This window comes from Eschrichtius robustus, chromosome 14, assembly GCF_028021215.1.
Source record: "Eschrichtius robustus isolate mEscRob2 chromosome 14, mEscRob2.pri, whole genome shotgun sequence".
Taxonomy (NCBI): domain Eukaryota; kingdom Metazoa; phylum Chordata; class Mammalia; order Artiodactyla; family Eschrichtiidae; genus Eschrichtius; species Eschrichtius robustus.
The window spans coordinates 13,594,143-13,609,301 of NC_090837.1; positions in this window are offsets into that span (position 1 = coordinate 13,594,143).

The window sequence follows — 15,159 nt, forward strand, 5'->3', positions numbered from 1 at the left end:
TTAATGACCTATCATGAATTATCCAGGAAAGAAATGTTAAACGAGATAATTAGGCATTAACCTTACGTTATAGATCAACCGCACGATTGGCTCCTTCACAGCTACGAATGTGACAGCGCAAGGCATTAAGTATTGATGGTCCCAGGAAGGGCTGAGAGGATGGAGGGGGAGAAGCAGAATCCTGTGGGGGAGGGAAGCGATGAAGATGCATGCTTTTAAGCCTACTTGTAGGAAGGGAAATCAGAGGGATGAAATCAAACTGCCTGGGGATGGAACCCTAACGTATCCACTTATTAACTGTGTGATCTCATAAAATAAGGAACGATAGCAACTCTCTCATAAAGCTGTGAAGAGTAAGTGAGACACCATATCATAAGGACCTGCCATGGACCTGATCCTTTAAAAATATTCTTTCTCTTCTCTTCCTTTTGGAAAATTTGTCTTTTAAATCCCAGAATTAAAGATTAGTTGGTCTCCCCTCCAGAGGGGAGCCACTTTGTAAAGTATTTAATTCCCGGTAGGATCAAGTTAGCACCCTGAACATGAGTGCTGCACACGTTAGTCAAGGTGGAAGAGGGACTAGTATGAGGGGATTTGAGACAGTGATTTTCAAGGTGAAAATACTGGGCGTCTTGAGCTCTGCATTGCGTATCCTTGGCATGCCATGGGGGCAAAAGGGACATTTCTTTGGAAAAAAAAAAAAAAAACAACCTGAGAGACTACTGTCTTCTGAATCAGTTGGATGGCGGTGTGAAGGGGACAGAGAGCGCCTAAGGCAGACTCCCTGGTCCCGATGGATGTTGACCGTGAACTCATGCCTTTCGCCACTATCTCGGAGGAGCAGTCTAGTATCAAAGGGGAGCTGGATGGATGGCGCCATGGTGAATGCTCTCCACCCCCACTCAAGTGGTGCCAGGTGTCCTTGTAAGATAAGAGTCTACAAAGGCCCCTGCCTGTTACATCAGTGCAGAGGGTGTATCATGGGAGCTGAAAGTCACCGCTGGTCACGTTACCTACCGTATCCCCGGTATCAGACACGTCCCCAGGCCAGGTGCCAGATATCTACATGAGGAAGCAAAGCCCTAGCTGGGACGGTGGTACGACGAGTGATGTCAGGTGAGATGTGATTCTTGGGTGGACTCTGTGAATCTGTAATTGGAGAGGGGCCAGCTTCATTCTGCTGCATGCACCTGATGATCGGGCCACGATTCAAGATTTCCACCGCAAACTCTGTGCGGGACAAAAGCCTTACATCCCCAAGACTTGAAACTGTGACACATCAAGAATGCCTTCTTGGACGCTTTGAATTTTATTAACACTGAAAAGAAATCTACATTAAGCACGAGTGGTCGCTAAATTTCATTTTGCAAAAATTTGCTGTGGTTTTTGTTCTTTTTAAGGCTCTTTTTGAGAAAAAAACACATTTGAAACCACCAAACTACCCCTTTTATCTTTTCCTTTTTTGAGCCCTTAATGAGCAAAGGCATTTGAAGAAGTAATTGAGCAGGTGTTCTTGAACGCTTGTGATGAGGCCGGTGATTCTCACTTCAGGTGTGGGAGGGAAGGGAGGGTTTTCCTGTGTTCTGTACACGTCTAGAGGCGAGAAAGAGATTTAGTAGCTCAAGGTGACCCTGCCTTCCTGCCTCCCTGAATCCTCTCCCGACTGGCCTGCCTTCTTCCTAACTCCATTTCCCACCTTCCTCTCTTTTCCTTTTCTTCTAGTCTGCTTTATTTCTTTCCCTCCCTCTCTCTTTGCTTTTTTTTTTTTAAAAAAATGATAAAACAACAAAAGGTTGATCATTTTAACCATTTTTAAGTGGCGCTTCAGTGGCCTTGAGTGCATTCACATCACTGTGCAACCATCGCTACCATTCATCCCTAGAACTTTGTCATCACCCAAACTGGAACTCGGTACCCAGTAAACACTAACTCGCCATCCTCCCCTCCCCCCAGCCCCTGGCAACCACTATTCTACTTTCTGTTTGTATGGATTTGACTTCTCTAGGTACCGCCTATAAATGGAATCATGCAATATTTGTCTTTTAGTGACTGGCTTCTATAGTCAGGATTCTCCAGAGATACAGAACCAATAGAATATATATATATATATATATATATATATATATATATATATATATATATATATATATATATATATATATATATATATATATATATATATATATAAAACATTATGTATATATAAAACATTATATAAAAACATTATATATAAAATATTATATATTAGTATTGTATATATCAGTATATGTTAATATTATATATATATATAAGATTTACTATAAGGAATTGGTTCATGCAATTATGAAGGCTGAGAAGTCTTACAAACTGTATTTGGCCAACTGGAAACCCAGGAAAGCCGATGATGTATGTTCTGGTCTGAGGGCAAGGGAAGAAGAATGTCCCAGCTTCAACAGTCAGGAAGAGAGAGAGCGAATTCTCTTTTCCTCCACTTTTTTTTCTGTTCAGGTCATAATGTTTTCAAGGTTCATCTATATTGTATCGTGTATCAGAATCTCATTCCTTTTGAAGGTTGAATAATATTCCATTGTGTGAGTACACCATTATTTGTTTATCCACCCATCCGTTGATGGACATTTGGGTTGTTTCCACTTCTTGGCTATTGTGAATAATGCTGCTGTGAACATCATTTGTGTATAAGTATCTCTTCCTGCCTTTGTTGTCTCCTCCAGAGAAGCATTTTAAAGCTCCCACGATGGGCAAGCATCCTTTCTCTGGGATTCACTCTGGCTTTGTCCTTTTAGCCCATGACAAAGTTGGCTCGGTCATATCAGCCATATCTAGGGGTACAGCAAGCGTTGCCCATCAACTTGGTACCTGGTTCTAGGGTGGGTGGGACAGAGGAGACAGAATAAGGAAAAGACATGGTCCCTTCTAATGTCCCTTCTAGGTGACAGTCAGAGGTGGTCGCCAACAGGACACATGAATTCTAAGCATCAGGGAAGGAGGCTGTAGAAGAAAGAACTTAGGCTTGCCATCACACAAGCTGGGGTCAACTTGAGGCCCTTACCAGCCTCAGTTGCCTCATCTGGAAGATGGGGTGACGCTTCCTATGCTCCAGGGCTCTGTTAGAGATTAAAGAAACAGCCTGTGATAAGGGGCAGGTACACAGAGGCACTGGAGGATTCTTCTTAGCTCCTTCTTTCCTTGCATAGCACAGACCTTAAACAGCCCAGGACCATGAAGACCAAGAGTTCAACTGGCTGGTTCCCTTGTTACGTTTCAGCAGAGAAGTATTAAAGTCTGAAATTGGGGTTTGCCTCAAGCAGGGCAGAGGGTGTGGTGGCTTCAGGCTTCCAGTTTCCCCCAGGAATGGCTCGCTCTGTGGCTCCCTGCCCTGGGAGAGCTTGTTGGCTTCCAAGAATCTGTGGCTTGAATAACCTTTTTCTCCATCTTGATATTCAGATCTTGGCGTCGGCCCCGTTGAGTTGGAAGGCTGCCTTTGAAGCCTTTTGAGAAGAGCTGATCTTTCTCTGTTTTGCTCTCCCTCTCTCTCTCTCCTTTATTTGGTGCACAGAAAGGGGGGGGGGGTCTCTTCTACCCAGCACTGGGAAACTGAACTCTGAATAGGAGTTACCCCTGGCAGATAAGGAGGGAGAAGGGCAAATAAGGGAGATAAGGAGGGTTCCCAGGCCCTCAGTTAAGTGGGGGGCTTTTCCAGATGTTAAGGCCTCTACTTTCTTGTGTCCCAGATAGGGGAATCTGAGCCCATTTTATTTTTCAAGCAGAGAAGAGAGTGTGGTCCTGTCCCTGTGGTTCACTCGACAAACATTTCCTGAGCATCTACTACACGCCAGGCTTTACGTTGTTGTGTGTGTGCACGCAACGATGTCAGTTTGTTGCCCTCAGGGCACTCAGGGTCTTGAAGGAATGAGAGAGACAAGTTAAATGACAATGACTCTTTGATGAGATAAGTGGTGTAACGAGAGGCACAGGGTGCTATGGGACCAGATAAAAGGGGCATCAAATGCAGGGAAGGCTTCCTGGAGGAGGGGGTGTGATCTGAGAGAAGTGTACAGAATGTGGATGAAGTAGCCAAGTTAAGAAGTGCAGGGAAGTCATGCCAGGTGGAAGGAACAGAACATGCAAAGACCTGGCTGTGAAAAGGATCATGGCTTCTTGGGAATTACAGGCAACCTTGGAGATATTGTGGGTTGGGTTCCAGACCACTGCCATAAAGCGAATATCACAATAAAGAAAGTCACATGAATTCTTTTTGTTTCCCAGTGCACATAAAAGTTATGTTTACGCCGTACTGTAGTCTATTAAATGTGCAATAGCATTATGTCTAAGAAAACAATGAACGTACTTAATTAAAAATACTTCTTGTTAAAAAATGCTAACCATCCTCTGAGCCTTTGGTGGCTAGTAATCTTTTTGCTGGTGAAGGGTTTGAAGTATTGCGAGAATTACTAAAATGTGACATGGAGACACAAAGTGAGTGAATGATGTTGGAAAAATGGTGCCGATAGATTTGCTCCGTGCAGGGTTTTCACAAACCTTCCATTATTAAGGAAAAAAAAAAAAGCAATATCTGAGAAACGCAATAAAGCGAAGCACAATAAAATGAGGGATGCCTGTATAAGCAGTTTGGTATTGCGGGGGAGGGGAGCCATCGAGGGACCGGGAATTGGAAAAACGAAGCTGGAAAGGTAACTAGGAGCCAGTTAAGGAGTTTGGATTTGATCTTAAGACATGGGAGCTACTGAGGAAATTTTGGCAGAAGAGAGATACAGTCAGATTTGCATCTGGAAACTTCCCCTGAGCTGCAACAGAGTGAAGGCTGGCTGGATTGGAGAAGGGAGATGAAGACAGGGAAACCATCAAAAGATAAAATCAGTCCCATATTGGGGGCCTGTAATCAGCAGCAGAGGCTGGGCTCCATGCATGGCTCAATCAACTCACTGCCCTGAACCTTTATGAAACACCAACTGGTACCCAGCATGGTGCCAAGCCACCGGCTGGGATGACAGACTTCAGCCCCGAGATGGCTAATGCACGAGTGAGTGCCTATGTGGAGACAGGATGGCCAAGAGGAGAGAAAATAGATTTGAAGATGCAGACGGGGGAGGGGGGTGTCGCTGGAGGGGATGGGAGAGAAAGGTATAAAGGTCAGCTGGGGCTTCGGCTTGGCATGAAGATTTATAACCTCCCCGCTCTTTCTCTCGCCCCCTCCCCATCCTCGCCCCCTTTCTCTTTCTGGCGGCCTGTTCTAGAGACACACATTATCTCTATTAATACCAGCCACAAGGTCATTACTCAGGCAGCAACTTTTCCTCCAGCATAAATATTTATACAGGACTGACCTGTGACTGCTGCGTTTTCCTTTTATTTGATTCCTGCCGCCTTTTGTGTCTTGCGAGTCTGTCGGCTAACATGTTTAGCCCCTCTGTCTGGAAGCTTCGGAGCCAGCCAAGTCTCTGGGAATGGAAGAGGGGGGAGGCGGGGAGGCGAGAAGGAGGAGGATGCAGGGCGGGTACCACTTGTCCTATACCAGTGAGAACCCAAGTGGTGAGGTTGTGAGGAACTCTTCTGCTGTTTAATAACAGGCTGGCCAAGTTCTAAAGGAAAGGACTGCACTGGGGGCTCTTTTTTCCCCTCAACCCTGCAACACCCCACTGCACCCCCAAAATCCAGGTCAGAATCAGACTTCGATGAAACTCACGGAGCTTATGCATCAGGGCCCTACCTTCTGTAAGAGCCTCTTTTCTGACCTTGGGTGGGGACCTAGCGGATTGTTCCCAGGGTCAAGGATTCTTATAAAATTGGCAAAAACCAGATATTTTGCATGCTTTCACTTAGAGATCCCCCAATTGAGTGAGCAGGCTCTCCCCCCACCCCGGACCTGGATCTGCCCCCATTTGCGGTGATTTGATTTGGTTCTTTGGCTGGGAGTAAATGTCAAGATGTAAATATTGCATGAAATAATAATAATGACGACAACAGTAATAGCTACTACTACTTTTAGAGTGCCTACTGCTTACCAGGTTTTTTTTTTCCATTTCGTTCTTGCAGTGATCTTGAGACAAGCATTCTTACCCCCAGGAATTTGGGGCTCAGGGAAGTTAAGTGTCTAGCCTAATGTCTCACAGTTAGTAAGTAGGGGACTTAGGACCAGGACCCAGGGCTGGCTCTGCTGTGCTCTAAACCTCTAAAAGTAGGAGTAATTGGAATAATGTGTAGTGTGCCTGCTATGCCCCAGGTATTGGACATATACGTATTGATTTCACACCCTCTAGCAAACAGTCGTGCAAGGTAGGAAGGGAATACTGGCCCCGTCCTGCAAATTAGAAACCAGAGGAAAGTAAGGTTGCTAAATCAATACAGCAAATGCAGCCCAAGTCAAAATCGGAGACCTGGTGAGTCTGGCTCTTCCCCAGCTGCATAATTGCCACCCTGCTGCAAAGGTTGGCAGGGAGCAACCCCAAATGCAGTTACGTTTGGTTGTGCAATTAAGGGGGCTGTTTCCCTCACTATTTTCTTTTATGCTGTTTTGACAGTTTCATCAAGGAAATTTTTTACAGTTTCACAAAAGGAAAATGGAGATGCCAGAGAACGCTTTCTTTCCCTCTGTTAGTGGGTCGGACATGAGGCCAAGGGGGGGACTGGTGAAATGGTCATGTGGGGAGGCTGGTCAGGATAGAAGGACAGGTGTTTAAAAGGACTGCTTCTTTGCTCCTGGGCTCCGCCCTTCCCCCTCCCACCCCACAGCCTAGACCTCAGCCTATCGATGTCTGCCGAGAAATGCTAAACCACCAGCAATCTCCTTTAAGGCCAGAGATATATCTGTTCCATTCCCAGTGCATCCTCAGCACCCAACACCGTTCCTGGCACAAGAGCAGGTGCTTAACAAATATTCATTGCATCAACAAATGAGCAAATAAATGACCTCCACCGGGACCACCTCTTTGAATCATTTGAATTTTAATGAAAGCTCTGAGACTCAAAAAAGTCCTTAATGACTTAAGGGGCCTGGGTACACTTCAAGGGACACTGACAGAGCACAGCAGGAAAGAGCTGCGGATTTGGGACTGTTTAAAATGGCCACCTTCCTCAATAACTAGCTGTGAGACTTGGGGAAGTCATTTCTCTCCTCTGAACCTCTGCGCCGTCTAGAGAAATAAGGGGCGGACCGTGTGAGTTCTAAGTGGCGAGGCAGGGTGGTGCCCTGAAGGGTGGAACACAATAGTTATGAACACCAGCCAGACTTCCTGGGGTCAGATCACAGCTTCACCAGGACTAGCTGTGTGTCTAATATGCAAGTGACTCAACCTTTCTGTGCTTCAGTTTCCCCATCTGGAAAATGCGAATAGTCGTAGTACCCAACTCACTGAGATTTTACAAGGATTCAATTAGTTAATACATATCAAATGTAAAGCTCTTAGGACAATGCCTGGCATAAAGAACATGACTGATACATGTTGCCCATGATTATTATCCGTATCTATGAATCGGGAGGTACTGTATTCATATGATATTCATAACAGTAATCATAGTCTACGTCATTGACCAAGTGCTCACAGTATGCAAGACATTATGTGCTTTGCTCCTTGCAAAACTCTGTAGGGTGTTTACCTTTGCTTTCATGGACTCCAATTTGCAGATGGAGAAACAGAGGCACAGAGCAGTTAAGCCACTTGACTGAAGTCCTGATACAGGGACAGATAGGAACTAGAGTTTGGCACCAAAATCTGGCTACAAATTCAGATACTTACCAAGGCCAGGCAAGTGATTCCAGTGGGTGAAGGGGACCTGGCATAAGACAAGAGATAAAGAACTGCATGTATTTTGATCAGGCATAACACTAGCCTCGTTACATTGTCTTTTGAATTTATATTTGTTCCCAAGTTTGGCTGCCATTTGAATCATGTGAGGATTTAAAAAAATAGTGACGTCAGGTGTCATCCCCAGAGACTTGGACATCATTGGCGTGGGGGACAGTACCTGAGCAGCAGCATTTTTATCAGTTCCCCAGTTGATTCTAATGTACTAAGATTGAGAGCCACTGTTGAAGAGCACTGAGTGAGCCAAGTGAGACGTGCTAGTTGCCATCTTCAGCTAGGGAACCACCAGTTTGCAACCTTCCATAAAGATACAACATCTTTGATTGAGACGAATCAATCTATCTATCCACTCTCACCCACCTACCATCCACCTGCCCACACAGTCCCCCACCATTCACCCTCCCAGACAGCCATTCTCCCATTCTTCTATCCTTCCTTCCTTCTTTCCACCCACCCACCCACCCATCCATCCATCCACCCACCCACCCACCCATTCATCTATCCATCCATCAATTCATCCACCCACCCATTCATCTATCCATCCATCCATCCATCCATCCATCCATCCATCCATCCATCCACTCACCCATTCATCTATCCACCCACCCATCCACCCACCCACCCATTCATCTATCCATCCATCCATCCACCCACCCATTCATCTATCCATCCATCCACCCATTCATCTATCCATCCATCCATCCACCCACCCATTCATCTATCCATCCATCAATCCATCCATCCATCCATCCATCCATCCACCCACCCACCCATTCATCTATCCATCCATCCATCCATCCATCCATCCATCCATCCATCGACCCACCCACCCATTCATCCACCCACCCATTCATCTATCCATCCTTGCAGTCATCCATTCATTCATCTGCTTATCTACAAACCCATCCATATGTCCCCTTACCCCTATATATATAATCCACCTATACATTTGTCCATCTACCCTCCCACTGATCTATCCTTTCACCCATCTCTCTATTCACCCATCCCTCCCTCTGTTCTTTTTTTTTTTTTTTAACCAAGGGTGGGGGAATTCTTTTTTTTTTTTAGACACCGATTGTACTTGAACATTTGTTATTTTTTTATTTTATTTTATTTTATTTTTAATTAATTAATTTATTTTTGGCTGTGTTGGGTCTTCGTTTCTGTGTGAGGGCTTTCTCTAGTTGTGGCAAGCGGGGGCCACTCTTCATCGCGGTGCGCGGGCCTCTCACTATCGCGGCCTCTCTTGTTGCGGAGCACAGGCTCCAGACGTGCAGGCTCAGTAGTTGTGGCTCACGGGCCTAGTTGCTCCGCGGCATGTGGGATCTTCCCAGACCAGGGCTCGAACCCGTGTCCCCTGCATTAGCAGGCAGATTCTCAACCACTGCACCACCAGGGAAGCCCCCCCTCTGTTCTTTTGTCTCTCCTTCCCCATCTTCCCTCCTTTCCTTCCATCCTCTCTCCCTTCCTTCCTTCCCTCTTTAATTCTACCCCCCCCCTCCTCCAGACCACAGCCTGGAATGACCCTCGGCACAGGCCTAATTGCAATGCCATCAGCAGCTTCTCCCCATCTCTTCTTCTAAAAGTTTCGCTTCCACGATTTAGACGTTAGTGAGCTTCTTGGAGGTGCCTGGCGGAAGTGAGCCAGAGAAAGAAAAGCAATCTGTTTCTGGTTTTCCCTGAATGACCTTTCTTTCCCGAGGAAGTCTCTTATAAACACTTCCAGCACCGGCAGACGCCAGGACTTTTGAATGGCTCCTCCAAGTCGAAAGGCAATCTCGAGCGCATACCTGGTGTGCGATGATCTGCATCCAGGGAGAGGGTTAAGTGAGGCGCTGACCGTGCAACCCAGGGCCAGCCCCAGGGACTCTCCTCTCCTCCCACAGCTGGCAGGCGCAGCGGCAGTGCAAGGGCAGGACTGCAAAGGCTCTTCCTGAGTTCCTGACGTGACTTTCTACTTCAAGAGTCTTTCCCCATCCCAACTTCTAAGTGTATTTGATATCCTTGACACAACTGATATTTGGGACCAGATAATTCTTCGTTGTGGGGGTCTGTCCCGTGTACTGTAGGATGTTGAGCAGCCCTGGTCTGTACCCTTTTTTTTTTTTTAAACTTTGGGTTAATTTATTTATTTATTTTTATGGCTGTGTTGGGTCTTCGTTTCTGTGTGAGGGCTTTCCCTAGTTGCGGCAAGTGGGGGCCATTCTTCATCGCGGTGCGCGGGCCTCTCATTATCGTGGCCTCTCTTGTTGCAGAGCACAGGCTCCAGACGCCCAGGCTCAGTAGTTGTGGCTCACGGGCCCAGTTGCTCCGCGGCATATGGGATCTTCCCAGACCAGGGCTCGAACCTGTATCCTCTGCATTGGCAGGCAGATTCTCAACCACTGCGCCACCAGGGAAGCCCTCTGTACCCTTTTGATGTCAGTAGCATCCTGCCCTCCCCGACTGCCCCTGGGTCGTGGCAAACAGAAATGTCTCTGGACATTGCCAGATAGCTTCTGGGGGGCAGTAATAGTAATAGTAGTAACAATAATGATGTAATAATAATAGTAATGAGAATTAGCACTGATGGGCCATCAAATAGATCAGGGACACGTGGTTGTCAACCATGGCTGCAGATCAGAGTTACCCAGAGAGTTGTAAAATTCACAATGCCCGTGCATACCCTGGGTCAATTACATCAGGCTCTCTGGGGGTGGCCTCAGCATTGCTAGAGCTCCCCAGGTGATTCCAAAGTACAGCTGAGCTAGAGAACCTCTGGTCTAGGATGACTTTATGTCCAGGTTTGCCCAAGACATTCACCGTTTACATCTGTTGTCCCAGATCAATAATAGCATTCATTCTTCAACATGCCCTAGTTTAGACAATAAAGTATGTAGTCACCCGTCCTACATCTCATTTGATCTTCTTACCAGTTCTCACGGATAGGAACAGTTATTATCCCCAGGTATGCCTATGAGAACTGAGACCCAGAGAGAAGAAATTGTTGGCTCACAGTTGCACAATCTGTAAATGGCTCAGTCAAGATTTGAAACCAGGACTGGTCTCACTCTGGTGCTGGGGGCTGCTGAACCCTATGCTATACCATCTCCCTACACCAGCCTCACTGGAGGGATTACTAGGCTTAATACAGATGAGTATTTATGAAGAGTTGGTCTGTGATAAGGGACATTTTTCCTTTAATGACAGCATTCACATTTTTCAAGATTCTAAAGTGTCTTTAAGATCAGCTCATGACTATTTTTTCCTACTTGGAATTTTCTCTTTTTTTGGCATGTAAAAGCAACACTGTTTTCTTCAATTAGGGTAAGCTAGGTTATGATGTGGTAACAAACAATCCCCAAATCTCAGTGGGCTTAAAGGCAAACAGAGAAAAATATGTTTGTTTCTCTTTTATGCTCCATATACATCTTGGATCAGCCAGAGGGGCTCTGCTGGTCGTGGTCATTCAGTGACACTGGCTGACAGAGTAGGCACATTCTCAAAATAACTGGTCTCCCACTGGCACTTCAATGCTACAGCTCAGAAGTAGCTATGCTCACATATCACTATGCTCACAAACTCATTGGCCAGGACTAGTCACACGGTCCTCCTCAAATAGAAGAGGACAGAAAGTAAAATCTTGCTATATGCCAAGAGCTGGAGAGCTAGACAGGTAGTAATAGCAGAAGTGACAACAATTTACATGTTCATTGGAGAAAATTTGGAAAATGCAGAAAACCATAGAGAAGATGAAATGCCTGCTATAGACTGAATATTTGTGGTCCCGCATTCATATGTTAAAACCCAACCCCAAAGGTAATGGTATTTGGAGGTGGAGCCTTTGGAAACTGATTAGGTTATGAGGGTGGAGCCCTCATGAATGAGACTAGTGCCTTTATAAAAGGGACCTGGGAGAGCGCCTTTGCCCCCTTCTGCCATTTGAGGACACAGTGAAGGTCACCTCTGAACCAGGAAGTGGGCTCTCCCCAGACACGAAATCTACTGGCACCTGATCTCAGACTTCCCAGCCTGCAGAATTGTAAGAAATAAATGTCTGCTGTTTAAACCACCCAGCCCACGGTATTTTGTTATAGCAGCCAGAACAGACTAAGACAACACTTAATTCCAACTCTTAGAGGACAACCATTGCTACATTGTTAACATTTTGCCTTACACCCTCTTAGTTTCTGTTTCTTTGGACACACACACAATTGTGGAATTATGATTATACTGTGCATACTGAGTTTTTATTTAGCAATATGTTCTCATGTAATTTCTCTGATCCTGAAATATTTTTTCAAAAACATAATCTTCACAATTGAAAAATATCCCATTGTAAGACTACCCCAACTTGATTTAATTGGTTCTCTGTTGTTGGATGTTTAAGGTCGTTTTAGGCATTAACCTCTGTGTGTCTCTGATTATTTCCTTGGGTTAAAGTTCCAGGAGAGGAATTCAATACTTGATTGGTATACATATTTTAGATAAATTTGCAAATTGCCTCCGTGAGGTTATACCAACTCATACTCCTGCAAGTAGTACCTGAGAATGCCCTGTTCCTGGCCCTCTCCACTGTTGGCCATTATCACCTCTTTAAATCTTTGCCAATCTTGAGAAGAAAAGAAAATTCTATCTCTATTTTCCTTGCATTTCTTTATTCACTAGAGCAGGTGAACATTTTTTCATATGCTTATTAGCTTTTGTAGTTTTTCTCTTATGAATTGGTTTTTGATGTGTTTAAACCCTCCCGTTGCATGTGACTCTGCCTCTGGAAAGATGTAAATGCACCAGTTTGACATACCTTTCCCTTGGCAGAAATTGATTTCGAATGAGAGGAGACTGTTAGGGGAAAAATTCTAGGGGATGCTCCAAGGTGGAGAAATTGAGTCCACGTGGACACCTTCCTCTACTCCTTGCGAATGTCCATACTTAGGTCAGGTGCTGGTGAAAACCATGGGTTTAGAGTCAGATAGAGCTGGGTCAGATCCTGGTTCTACCACTTACTTGCTGTGTGACTTTGATCAAGTGGCTTAACCCCTCTGGGGCTCCGATTTTCTCATCATTATACGAAGTATAATGGTATCACTTTTCTCACTATGTTTTTGGGAGGCTTACATGAAATAATGTCTATGTTTGGCTATTCTTGTTGTTGTTGATATTATTATCATGATGACCATAATTATTACTGGTACTATAAATGATTGCAGTTGACTGTTAGTATGTTTTCTTAGGGGTCTCTCCTTGTGGAGGTCACCTGTGAGGGTTATTCTGGAAACTCTGCATCTGTCCTGCAGCTTCCCGTGCATCCCAGGGTCTCAGACCAGCCTGCGCTGGAACTGTCAGCCATTTAAAACTCATCTTAGGCTGACAGCTTTTCCATAGGGCTGGGGTATTATAGGGACTTTTCTGGCTTAGCGGCCGTAGTGGGTTGAATGGCGGCCTCCAAAAAGATATCTCTACATGAGATCATTCTGGATTACCTGGGTGGGCCCTAAATTCAATGACAGGTGTCCTTGTAAAAGTGAGGCAGAGGGAGATTAGACAGACGAAAGTGGAGGACACACAGAGACACAGATGAGAAGGCCATGGGAAGACAGAAGCAGAGATCTGAGTGATGCTGTCATAAGCCAAGGAATGCTAGGAGCTCCAGAAGCTGGAAGAGGCAAGCAAAGATTCTCCCCCACAGCCTTGGGAGGGAGCGTGCCCCTGCCACCACCTTGATTTTGGACTTCTGGCCTCCAGAACTAAGAGAATAAATTCCCGTTGTTTTAAGCCACCTAGTTTGTGGCAATTTGTTACATCAGCCCCAGAAAATTAATACAGCAGCCTCACCAGGAACAGCAGTGTAAGTGCAAACTGGGAAAAGGAACTTGAGTTGAAGGGCAGGAGACTGGTTTCTAGGCTTGGGTCTGTCTTTCATTTCTGGGTGATCTTGGATAACTCAATTTTCCTTTCTGGACCTCAGTGTCTCCATCTGTGAAATGGGGAGTAGGCTGATTCATGGGTGGTAAGCTCTTCTTAGACAGACAATTTGTGAAAGTAAGTGAAGTGGGCCTGGGTGACAGCATACTAGGGAGAACGGGTGACTGGGTCAACTCAGGGGCCCTTAACCCTCTGAAGGGCCCAGCCATCACTCAGCTCCTGCAGATCGTTGCTGGACAGGAATGCCGGCCTGATGTCGCCAGAGCTTTAATGTTTCAAGAGAAGAGAGATATCAAGCTTTTTATGTAAAATCTGATATTTCAGTGTTTGCAGTTAATTCACATTTCTTACGGGCACAACACGGGCCAAGCAAAGCAATCCTGCAAGCCAAAAGTGACCTATAATCTAGTCGATCTTCGAGGTCTCTTTCCAGCCCCCGATGCTCTGATTCTCTGACTTACGGGAATACTCATGGGTTCCAGAGCCTTGACCTTGACAAGCCCAGGAGAGTAGACCAGGTGGTGGGGAGAACTTGGGCTCATCCATTTTGGAACTGGGCAGGACCAACAAGCAGAAGAAACCCAAGTGGTTTGGTCCACAAATGCCCGATGATTCATTTTTCCCTCCTTGCTGAGCTGCTAGGTTTCAGGTAGCAGGCTTGATTTTTATGTGTGAAGCTTAAGCCCCCCTAGTCAGCCTGCACCCCATGATACTCCATAAATCATAGGCTGTTTTTATTATTAATAATAAAATCCAGCTGATACTGGAAGTGCTAAGGAAATGTGGCATGGGAGAAGGAAAGGCTGGAAAGTGGATGAAGAATGGTCTTGCACCCATGAGCAAATGGTTTGAGAATTCAAAATTTTCCATTGGAATGCAGGTTCCTGTTCGTTTTCACCCATCCCGTGTTTATGCAGCAGTTACTATGTGCCCAGCGCTGTGAGGATACTGAGGATACAGGAGTGCATAAGACAGATGCCTTCCTACCACCATGGACTTGAGTCTCGGGGAGGGGAGCGTGGATAATTAGATGAGCAATTCCTCAAAGTGTGAAAAAGAGGCTAATAGAACAGGGTTTGTGGGAGATCTATGAGAGGGGTCAAAGCACTATTCCCAGTGGGAATGTCACTTAAGCTCTCAACAGAAGGACATGCAGAAGCCAGTCAGGCAAAGAGCGTGTACGCAAGAGCCAGAGCCCAGCCAAGGACAATGGACCCAGGATGAGAGCTCCTGTGTCAAAGAACCAGTGATGTGATTAAACTTCTCGGGGCGTCAGTATTCCCACCTGAAAAATGAGAGGGCTGTTCTGGACAGTCTCTCGGGTCCTTTGAGCTCTGCTAGCACATGCGTCTTGGGTGACAAACTGAAATTTAGATGGATTGGGACATTCTGCCATACCTATTTGGCCTTTGTCGGCCTGAATAATCATGGA